The sequence below is a fragment of the Carcharodon carcharias genome (genome assembly GCF_017639515.1).
Source record: "Carcharodon carcharias isolate sCarCar2 chromosome 27 unlocalized genomic scaffold, sCarCar2.pri SUPER_27_unloc_20, whole genome shotgun sequence".
NCBI lineage: Eukaryota > Metazoa > Chordata > Chondrichthyes > Lamniformes > Lamnidae > Carcharodon > Carcharodon carcharias.
Window position 1 is genome coordinate 107,501 of NW_024470636.1, and position 11,922 is coordinate 119,422.

An 11,922-nucleotide genomic window follows, 5' to 3' on the forward strand; every position below is an offset into this window, starting at 1 on the left:
GGGAGGGGTGAAGGGGCAGGGGGAGGTTACAGAGATAGGGAGGGGTGTAGGGGCTGGAGGAGGTTACAGAGATAGGGAGGGGTGTAGGGGGCTGGAGGAAGTTACAGAGATAAGGAGGGGTGTAGGGGCAGGAGGAGGTTACAGAGATGGGGAGGGGTGTAGGGGCTGGAGGAGTTTACAGAGATAGGGAGGGGTGTAGGGGCTGGAGGAGTTTACAGAGATAGGGAGGGGTGTAGGGGGCTGGAGGAGGTTACAGAGACAGGGAGGGGTGTAGGGGCTGGAGGAGGTTACAGAGATAGGGAGGGTTGTAGGGGCTGGAGGAGGATACAGAAACAGGGAGGGTTGTAGGGGCTGGAGGAGGTTATAGAGAAAGGGAGTGGTGTAGGGGCTGGAGGAAGTTACAGAGATAGGGAGGGGTGTAGGGGCTGGAGGAAGTTACAGAAACAGGGAGGGTTGTAGGGGCTGGAGGAGGTTATAGAGAAAGGGAGTGGTGTATGGGCTGGAGGAAGTTACAGAGATAGGGAGGGGTGTAGGGGCTGGAGGAAGTTACAGAGATAGGGAGGGGTGTAGGGGCTGGAGGAAGTTACAGAAACAGGGAGGGTTGTAGGGGCTGGAGGAGGTTACAGAGATAGGGAGGGGTGTAGGGGCTGGAGGAAGTTACAGAAACAGGGAGGGTTGTAGGGGCTGGAGGAGGTTACAGAGATAGGGAGTGGTGTAGGGGCTGGAGGAAGTTACAGAGATAGGGAGGGAGAGGTACAGCACGGGGTTAGATACAGAGTAAAGCTCCCTCTACACTGTCCCCATCAAACACTCCCAGGACAGGTACAGCACGGGGTTAGATACAGAGTAAATCTCCCTCTACACCGTCCCCATCAAACATTCCCAGGACAGGAACAGCACGGGGTTAGATACAGAGTAAATCTCCCTCTACACTGTCCCCAACAAACACTCCCAGGACAGGTACAGCACGGGGTTAGATACAGAGTAAAGCTTCCTCTACACTGTCCCCATCAAACACTCCCAGGACAGGGACAGCACGGGGTTAGATACAGAGTAAAGCTCCACCCACACTGTCCCCATCAAGCTCTCCCAGGACATATACAGCTGGAGGTTACATAAAGAGTAAAGATCCCTCTGCACCGTCTGCATCAAACACTCCCAGGACAGGTACAGCACGGTGTCAGATACAGAGTAAATCTCCCTCTAAACTGTCCCCATCAAACACTCCCAGGACAGGTACAGCACGGGGTTAGATAAAGAGTAAATCTCCCTCGACACTGTCCTTATCAAACACTCCCAGGACAGTTTAACCACAGGGTTAGATACAGGGTAAACTCCCTCTACACTGCCCTCATCAAACACTCCCAGGGCAGGTACAGCACGGGGTTAGATACAGAGTAAAGCTCCCTCTACACTGTCCCCATCAAACACTCCCAGGACAGGTACAGCACGGGGTTAGATACAGAGTAAATCTCCCTCTACACTGTCCCCATCAAACATTCCCAGGACAGGTACAGCACGGGGTTAGGTACAGAGTAATCTCCCTCTACAAGGTGCTCATCAAACACTCCCAGGACAGGTAGAGCACGGGGTTAGATATAGAGTAAATCTCCCTCTACACTGTCCCCATCAAACACTCCCAGGACAGGTACAGCACGGGGTTAGATACAGGGTAAACTCCCTCTACACCGTCCCAATCAAACACTCCCAGAACAGGTACAGCACGGGGTTAGATACAGAGTAAAGCTCCCTCTACACCGTCTGCATCAAACACTCCCAGGACAGGTACAGCACGGGGTTAGATACAGAGTAAATCTCCCTCTAAACTGTCCCCATCAAACACTCCCAGGACAGGTACAGCACAGGGTTAGATACAGAGTAAATCTCCCTCTACACTGTCCCCATCAAACAGTCCCAGGACAGGTACAGCACAGGGTTAGATACAGAGTAAATCTCCTTCTACACTGTCCCCATCAAACACTCCCAGGACATGTACAGCACACGGTTAGATACAGAGTTATCTCCCTCTACAAGGTGCTCATCAAACACTCCCAGGGCAGCTACAGCTGGAGGTTACATAAAGAGTAAAGATCCCTCTGCACCGTCTGCATCAAACACTCCCAGGACAGGTGCAGCACGGGGTTAGATACAGAGTAAAGCTCCCTCTACAATGTCCCCATCAAACACTCCCAGGACAGGTACAGCACGGGGTTAGATACAGAGTAAAGCTCCCTCTACACTGTCCCCATCAAACACTCCCAGGACAGGTACAGCACGGTTTTAGATACAGAGTAAATCTCCCTCTCCACTGTCCGCATCAAACACTCCCAGGACAGGTACAACACGGGGTTAGATACAGAGTAAATCTCCCTCTACACTGTCATCATCAAACACTCCCAGGACAGGTACAACACGGGGTTAGATACAGAGTAAATCTCCCTCTACACTGACCCCATCAAACACTCCCAGGACAGGTACAGCACGGGGGTTAGATACAGAGTAAAGCTCCCTCTACACTGTCCCCATCAAACACTCCCAGGACAGGTACAGCACGGTTTTAGATACAGAGTAAATCTCCCTCTACACTGTCCCCATCACACACTCCCAGGACAGGTACAGCACGAGGGTAGATACAGAGTAAATCTCCCTCTCCACTGTCCGCATCAAACACTCCCCGGACAGGTACAGCACGAGGGTAGATACAGAGTAAATCTCCCTCTACACTGTCCCCATCAAACACTCCCAGGACAGGTACAGCACGGGGTTAGATACAGAGTAAAGCTCCCTCTACACTGACCCCATCAAACAATCCCAGGACAGGTACAGCACGAGGGTAGATACAGAGTAAATCTCCCTCTAACTGTCACCATTAAACATTCCCAGGACAGGTACAGCACGGGGTTAGATACAGAGTAAATCTCCCTCTACACCGTCCCCATCAAACACTCCCAGGACAGGTACAGCACGGGGTTAGATACAGAGTAAAACTCCCTCTACACCATCCCCATCAAACACTCCCAGGACAGGTACAGCACGGGGTTAGATACAGAGTAAAACTCCCTCTACACCATCCCCATCAAACACTCCCAGGACAGGTACAGCACGGGGTTAGATACAGAGTAAATCTCCCTCTACACCGTCCCCATCAAACACTCCCAGGACAGGTACAGCACGGGGTTAGATACAGAGTAAATCTCCCTCTACACCGTCCCCATCAAACACTCCCAGGACAGGTACAGCACGGGGTTAGATACAGAGTAAAGCTCCGCCTACACTGCCCCCATCAAACACTCCCAGGACAGGTACAGCACGGGGTTAGATACAGAGTAAATCTCCCTCTACACCGTCTCCATCAAACACTCCCAGGACAGGTACAGCACGGGGTTAGATACAGAGTAAATCTCCCTCTACACCATCCCCATCAAACACTCCCAGGACAGGTACAGCACGGGGTTAGATACAGAGTAAATCTCCCTCTACACTGTCCCCATCAAACACTCCCAGGACAGGTACAGCACGGGGTTAGATACAGAGTAAAGCTCCCTCTACACTGTCCCCATCAAACACTCCCAGGACAGGTACCGCACGGGGTTAGATACAGAGTAAAGCTCTCTCTACACTGTCCCCATCAAACACTCCCAGGACAGGTACAGCACGGGGTTAGATACAGAGTAAAGCTCTCTCTACACTGTCCCCATCAAACACTCCCAGGACAGGTACAGCACGGGGTTAGATACAGAGTAAAGCTCCCTCTACACCGTCCCAATCAAACACTCCCAGGACAGGTACAGCACGGGGTTAGATACAGAGTAAAGCTCCCTCTACACCGTCCCAATCAAACACTCCCAGGACAGGTACAGCACGGGGTTAGATACAGAGTAAATCTCCCTCTACACCGTCCCCATCAAACACTCCCAGGACAGGTACAGCACGGGGTTAGATACAGAGTAAATCTCCCTCTACACCGTCCCCATCAAACACTCCCAGGACAGGTACAGCACGGGGTTAGATACAGCGTAAATCTCCCTCTACACTGTCCCCATCAAACACTCCCAGGACAGGTACAGCACGGGGTTAGATACAGCGTAAATCTCCCTCTACACTGTCCCCATCAAACACTCCCAGGACAGGTACAGCACGGGGTTACATACAGAGTAAAGTTCCCTCTACACTGTCCCCATCAAACACTCCCAGGACAGGTACAGCACGGGGTTAGATACAGAGTAAAGCTCCGCCTACACTGTCCCCATCAAACACTCCCAGGACAGGTACAGCACGGGGTTAGATACAGAGTAAATCTCCCTCTACACCATCCCCATCAAACACTCCCAGGACAGGTACAGCACGGGGTTAGATACAGAGTAAATCTCCCTCTACACCGTCCCCATCAAACACTCCCAGGACAGGTACAGCACGGGGTTAGATACAGAGTAAAGCTCCGCCTACACTGTCCCCATCAAACACTCCCAGGACAGGTACAGCACGGGGTTAGATACAGAGTAAATCTCCCTCTACACCGTCTCCATCAAACACTCCCAGGACAGGTACAGCACGGGGTTAGATACAGAGTAAATCTCCCTCTACACCATCCCCATCAAACACTCCCAGGACAGGTACAGCACGGGGTTAGATACAGAGTAAATCTCCCTCTACACTGTCCCCATCAAACACTCCCAGGACAGGTACAGCACGGGGTTAGATACAGAGTAAAGCTCCCTCTACACTGTCCCCATCAAACACTCCCAGGACAGGTACCGCACGGGGTTAGATACAGAGTAAAGCTCTCTCTACACTGTCCCCATCAAACACTCCCAGGACAGGTACAGCACGGGGTTAGATACAGAGTAAAGCTCTCTCTACACTGTCCCCATCAAACACTCCCAAAGTCAGTACAGCACGGGGTTAGATACAGAGTAAAGCTCCCTCTACACCGTCCCAATCAAACACTCCCAGGACAGGTACAGCACGGGGTTAGATACAGAGTAAAGCTCCCTCTACTCTGTCCCCATCAAACACTCCCAGGACAGGTACAGCACGGGGTTAGATACAGAGTAAATCTCCCTCTACACCGTCCCCATCAAACACTCCCAGGACAGGTACAGCACGGGGTTAGATACAGAGTAAATCTCCCTCTACACCGTCCCCATCAAACACTCCCAGGACAGGTACAGCACGGGGTTAGATACAGCGTAAATCTCCCTCTACACTGTCCCCATCAAACACTCCCAGGACAGGTACAGCACGGGGTTAGATACAGCGTAAATCTCCCTCTACACTGTCCCCATCAAACACTCCCAGGACAGGTACAGCACGGGGTTACATACAGAGTAAAGTTCCCTCTACACTGTCCCCATCAAACACTCCCAGGACAGGTACAGCACGGGGTTAGATACAGAGTAAAGCTCCGCCTACACTGTCCCCATCAAACACTCCCAGGACAGGTACAGCACGGGGTTAGATACAGAGTAAATCTCCCTCTACACCGTCTCCATCAAACACTCCCAGGACAGGTACAGCACGGGGTTAGATACAGAGTAAATCTCCCTCTACACCATCCCCATCAAACACTCCCAGGACAGGTACAGCACGGGGTTAGATACAGAGTAAATCTCCCTCTACACTGTCCCCATCAAACACTCCCAGGACAGGTACAGCACGGGGTTAGATACAGAGTAAAGCTCCCTCTACACTGTCCCCATCAAACACTCCCAGGACAGGTACAGCACGGGGTTAGATACAGAGTAAATCTCCCTCTACACTGTCCCCATCAAACACTCCCAGGACAGGTACAGCATGGGGTGAGATACAGAGTAAATCTCCCTCTACACTGTCCCCATCAAACACTCCCAGGACAGGTACAGCACGGGGTTAGATACAGAGTAAATCTCCCTCTACACCGTCCCCATCAAACACTCCCAGGACAGGTACCGCACGGGGTTAGATACAGAGTAAAGCTCCCTCTTCACATGTTAACATTGGAACAGGATTGTCTCCGGTCCGATTGGGATCTGGATGATTTGACTCTCCTCTCTCTGGTCTCGCTGTGTTTGGCCATGTCCTCTGCGAGAGCGGCCAGAACCCCAAACCTGGTTATTGTGGGGCAGTGGGCGGAATTACCCAAGGGTCTCAGCCCCCAGGTCACCGTTTGCTTTTGAGTCGGGGTGGTGCTCACTCCATTCTCGATGAATTTTATCCCTCTCCCGGGACTCTAGAGGAGTAAGCTGGGTTTAGAGCCGATTGGTTATGCTCATGGCGCCATGGCAGCCTCGAGATTGCCAACTCTCAGCGGCGCTCATTTGTTCCTGCTAGAAGCACAGCACCTTCGTACACAGGGTCCCGTTCCTTGTCCACAGAACAAAGGCGCGCCACAATTCCACAGTAGCTTGGGAATGCTCCTATTCCCCGCCACCAACAGCCCACCTACCTCGTCGCTTCTCCATGGCGACGCCCCGCCCAATCCGACTCGACTCGCCGAGCATTCCTCCCGGAGTACGAATTGTTGAGAGAGTTGCAAATCCGGCATTGTTGGTTTCGGGCGCGGCGAATGCGATCAAAACTGGTTGGAAGGCTCTGACTCCATTTAAGAAAGTACTACCCACACTCCCCAACAACCCCACCCCATCCGACCCCACCCCACCCCCTGCCATCTGACCTCGCAATGCAAGTATTGGACAGCATCTGCTGAATAATCCCGAGCGTGCTCCCAATTTCTTTGAACTAGCAAAGCCGAGCCGATCGATCGAACGCCGCTAACTTACGCGTGCGGCTCACAAGGGGCATTTATGGGTCACCCGGACAGCATAAAGCCGTGGGTCTGGAGCTAGGTGGAGGCTAAGCCAAGGAAGGTTGGCAGGTTTACCTCCCTCAAGGGGTGTTAGTGCACGCATTGGGTCGAAGGAGGCAAAAGCACGGGGGGGGGTTGGGTGGTGGGGGAGGATTGAGAGGACGACAAGGGTCAAAAGTCACGCGCACATCTACGCGCTCCCGCTCTCACCTCTACCCACTCGCCGTTGGTCAAACACTTGACGATGCAGCAGGGGTCGGGCTTCAGGAGGGTCTCGCGGTCCAAAAGGTTCCGGCAGGAGAGGCGCAGCTCCACCCTCGAGGCGCCCAGAGCCACCGGGTTGCTGGACGTGGCCCTGATCATCTTGGGTCCCTTACGCTGGAAGGAATAAGGGTCAAAATGGAGAGATGGGTGCAGAGAGGCAGGCAGAGCTCGCGGTACAATATCGCATCCGAACCAGCAAAGCTCACATTGCGGCGTTCCGTCAGCACTGACCCTCCGACAGTGCGGCTCTCCTTCAGTACTGACCCTCCGACAGTGCGTCTCTCCCTCAGCACTGACCCTCCCACAGTGCGGCTCTCCCTCAGCACTGACCCTCCGACAGTGCGGCACTCCCTCAGTTCTGACCCTCCGACAGTGCGGCTCTCCCTCAGTTCTGACCCTCTGACAGTGCGGCTCTCCAGCAGCACTGACCCTCCGACAGTGCGGCTCTCCCTGAACACAGACGCTCCGACAGTACGCCGCTCCCTCAGTACTGACCATCTGACAGTGCAGCACTCCATCAGTTCTGAACCTCCGACTGAGCAGGTCTCCCTCAGTACTGACCCTCCAACATCTTGTCTCTCCCTCAGCACTAACCCTCCGACAGTGCTACACTCCCTCAGCACTGACCCTCTAACAGTGCAGCTGTCCCTCAGCACTGACCCTCTGACAGTGCGGCTGTCCCTCAGCACTGACCCTCCAAAAGTGCGGCTCTCCCTAAGCTCTGACCTTCCGACAGTACGGCTTTCTCTCAGCGCTGAACCTCCGACAGTGCGGCTCTCCATCAGCACTGACCATCCGACAGTGCGGCTCTCCCTCAGCACTGACCCTCCGACAGTGCGGCTCTCCCTCAGCACTGACCCTCCGACAGTGCGGCTCTCCCTCAGCACTGACCCTCCGACAGTGCGGCTCTCCCTCAGCACTGACCCTCCGACAGTGCGGCTCTCTCTCAGTACTGACACACCGACAGTGCGGCTCTCCCTCATTACTGATCCTCCGACAGTGCAGCAAACCATCAGTTCTGAACCTCCGACTGTGCAGCTCTCCCTGAACACAGACCCTCCGGCAGTATGGCTCTCCCTCAGCACTGACCCTCCGACAGTGCGGCTCTCCCTCAGCACTGACCCTCCGACAGTGCGGCTCTCCCTCAGCACTGACCCACCGACAGTGCGGCTCTCCCTGAACACAGACCCTCCGACAGTGCGGCTCTCCCTCAGCACTGACCCTCCGACAGTGCTACACTCCCTCAGCACTGACCCTCCGACAGTGCTACACTCCCTCAGCACTGACCTCCGACACTGCGGCTCTCCCTCAGCACTGACACTCTGACAGTGCGGCTCTCCCTCAGCACTGACCCTCCGACAGTGCGGCTCTCCCTCAGTACTGACCCTCCGACAGTGCTGCTCTCCGTCAGCAGTGACCCTCCGACAGTGCGGCAATCCCTCAGCACTGACCCTCCGACACTGCGCCTCTCCCTGAACATAGACCCTCCGACAGTGCGGCTCTCCCTCAGCACAAACCCTCCGACAGTGAGGCTCTCCCTCAGCACTGACCCTCCGACAGTGTGGCACTCCCTCAGTACTGTCCCTCCGACAGTGCGGCTCTCCCTCAGCACAGACCCTCCGACAGTGCGGCTCTCCCTCAGCACAGACCCTCCGACAGTGCGGCTCTCCCTCAGCACTGACTCTCTGAAAGTCCGGCTCTAACTCAGCACTGACCCTCTGACAGTGTGGCTCTCCCTCAGTACTGACCCTCTGACAGTGCAGCTCACCCTCAGTACTGACCCTCCGACAGTGCGGCTCTCCCTCAGTACTGACCCTCCGACAGTGCGTCTCTACATCAGTACTGACCCTCCGACAGTGCGGCTCTCCCTCAGTACTGACCCTCCGACAGTGCGGCTCTCCCTCAGTACTGACCCTCCGACAGTGCGGCTCTCCCTCAGTACTGACCCTTCGACAGTGTGGCTCTCCCTCAGCACTGACCCTTCGACAGTGCAGCTCTCCCTCATTAGTGACCCTCCCACAGTGCGGCTCTCCCTCAGCACTGACCTTCCATCAGTGCGGCTCGCCCTCAGCACTGACCCTCCGACAGTGCGGCTCTCCCTCAGCACTGACCCACCGACAGTGCGGCTCTCCCTCAGCACTGACCCTCCGACAGTGCGGCTCTCCCTCAGCACTGACCCTCCGACAGTTCGGATTTCCCTCAGCACTGTCCCTCCGACAGTGCGGCTCTCCCTCAGCACTGACACTCCGAAACTGCGGCTCTCCCTCAGCACTGACCCACCGACAGTGCGGCTCTCCCTGAACACAGACCCTCCGACAGTGCGGCTCTCCCTCAGCACTGACCCTCCGACAGTGCTACACTCCCTCAGCACTGACCTCCGACACTGCGGCTCTCCCTCAGCACTGACACTCCGACAGTGCGGCTCTCCCTCAGCACTGACCCTCCGACAGTGCGGCTCTCCCTCAGTACTGACCCTCCGACAGTGCTGCTCTCCGTCAGCAGTGACCCTCCGACAGTGCGGCTGTCCCTCAGCACTGACCCTCCGACACTGCGCCTCTCCCTGAACATAGACCCTCCGACAGTGCGGCTCTCCCTCAGCACTGACCCTCCGAAAGTGCGGCTCGCCCTCAGCACAAACCCTCCGACAGTGAGGCTCTCCCTCAGCACTGACCCTCCGACAGTGTGGCACTCCCTCAGTACTGTCCCTCCGACAGTGCGGCTCTCCCTCAGCACAGACCCTCCGACAGTGCGGCTCTCCCTCAGCACAGACCCTCCGACAGTGCGGCTCTCCCTCAGCACTGACTCTCTGAAACTGCGGCTCTAACTCAGCACTGACCCTCTGACAGTGCGGCTCTCCCTCAGTACTGACCCTCTGACAGTGCAGCTCACCCTCAGTACTGACCCTCCGACAGTGCGGCTCTCCCTCAGTACTGACCCTCCGACAGTGCGTCTCTACATTAGTACTGACCCTCCGACAGTGCGGCTCTCCCTCAGTACTGACCCTCCGACAGTGCGGCTCTCCATCAGTACTGACCCTCCGACAGTGCGGCTCTCCCTCAGTACTGACCCTTCGACAGTGTGGCTCTCCCTCAGCACTGACCCTTCGACAGTGCAGCTCTCCCTCATTAGTGACCCTCCCACAGTGCGGCTCTCCCTCAGCACTGACCCTCCCACAGTGCGGCTCTCCCTCAGCACTGACCTTCCATCAGTGCGGCTCGCCCTCAGCACTGACCCTCCGACAGTGCGGCTCTCCCTCAGCACTGACCCACCGACAGTGCGGCTCTCCCTCAGCACTGACCCTCCGACAGTGCGGCTGTCCCTCAGCACTGACACTCCGAAACTGCGGCTTTCCCTCAGCACTGACCCTCCGACAGTGCGGCTCTCCCTCAGTACTGACCATCTAACAGTGCGGCTCTCCCTCAGTACTGACCCTCCAAAAGTTCGGCTCTCCCTCAAATCTGACCATCCGACAGTGCGGCTCTCCCTCAGTACTGACCCTCCGACAGTGCAGCTCTCCCTTAGCACTGACCCTTCAACAGTGCGGCTCTTCATCAGCACTGAACCTCCAACAGTGCGGCTCTCCCTCATTACTGACCCTCCAAATGTGCGGCTCTCCCTCAGTACTGACCCTCCAAATGTGCGGCTCTCCCTCAATACTGAACCTCCAACAGTGTGGCTCTCCCTCAGTACTGACCCTCCAAATGTGCGGCTCTCCCTCAGTACTGACCCTCCAAATGTGCCGCTCTCCCTCAATACTGACCCTCCAAAACTGCGGCTTTCCTTCAGCACTAACCCTCCGACAGTGCGGCTCTCCCTCAGTACTGACTATCTTACAGTGCGGCTCTCACTCAGCACTGACCCTCCAACAGTGAGGCTCAAACTCAGCACTGACCCTCATTTCTGACTCTCCGAAGGTTCGTCTCTCCCTCTGTACTGACCCTCATTCAGTGCGGCTAAAGCTCAATACTTACCCTCCAACAGTGCGGCTCTCCTTCAGCACTGACCATCAGACAGTGCGGCTCTCCCTCAGTACTGACCCTCCGACAGTGAAGCTCTCCCTCAGCACTGACCCTCCGACAGGGCGGCTCTCCCTCAGCACTGACCCTTCGACAGTGCGGCTCTCCCTCAGTACTGACCCTCCGACAGTGCGGATCTCCCTCAGTACTGACCCGGCGACACTGCAGCTCTCCCTCAGCACTGACCCTCCGACACTGCGGCTCTCCCTCAGCACTGACCCTCCGACAGTGCGGCTCTCCCTCATTATTGACAACTCCGACAGTGCGGCGCACCCTCAGTACTGACCCTCCGACAGTGCGGCTCTCCCTCAGCACTGACCCTCCGACAGTGCGGCTGTCCCTCAGCACTGACTCTCCCACAGTGCGGCGCTCCCTCAGTACTGACCCTCCGACAGAGCGGCTCTCCCTCAGTACTGACCCTCCGACAGTGCGGCTCTCCCTCAGCACTGACCCTCCGACAGTGCGGCTCTCCCTCAGTACTGACCCTCCGAAAGTGCGGCTCTCCCTCAGTACTGACCTTCCGACAGTGCTGTTCTCCCTCAGCACTGACCCTCCGACAGTCGGCTCTCCCTCAGCACTGACACTCCGAAACTGCGGCTTTCCCTCAGCACTGACCCTCCAACAGTGCGGCTCTCCCTCAGTACTGACCCTCCGACAGTGCGGCTCTCCCTCAGTACTGACCATCTTACAGTGCGGCACTCCCTCAGCACTGACCCTCCGACAGTGCGGCTCTTCCTCAGCACTGACCCTCCGACAGTGCGGCACTCCCTCAGCACTGACCCTCCGACAGTGTGGCTCTCCCTCAGCACTGACCCTCCGAGAGTTCGGCTTTTCCTCAGCACTGTACCTCCGACAGTG

The 11,922-nt window shown here is 56.1% G+C and overlaps 1 long non-coding RNA gene across 1 annotated transcript in view; it reads right to left on the bottom strand.

The window, feature by feature from the left end:
- LOC121273906 overlaps nt 1-7,072 on the bottom strand; it is a 17,338-nt gene extending 10,266 nt beyond the window's left edge. Inside the window, exon 1 of the long non-coding RNA XR_005942118.1 lies at nt 6,995-7,072. This is a non-coding gene — a long non-coding RNA (uncharacterized LOC121273906). The remainder of the gene's footprint in view (nt 1-6,994) is intronic.
- Nucleotides 7,073-11,922: the final 4,850 nt, after the last annotated feature.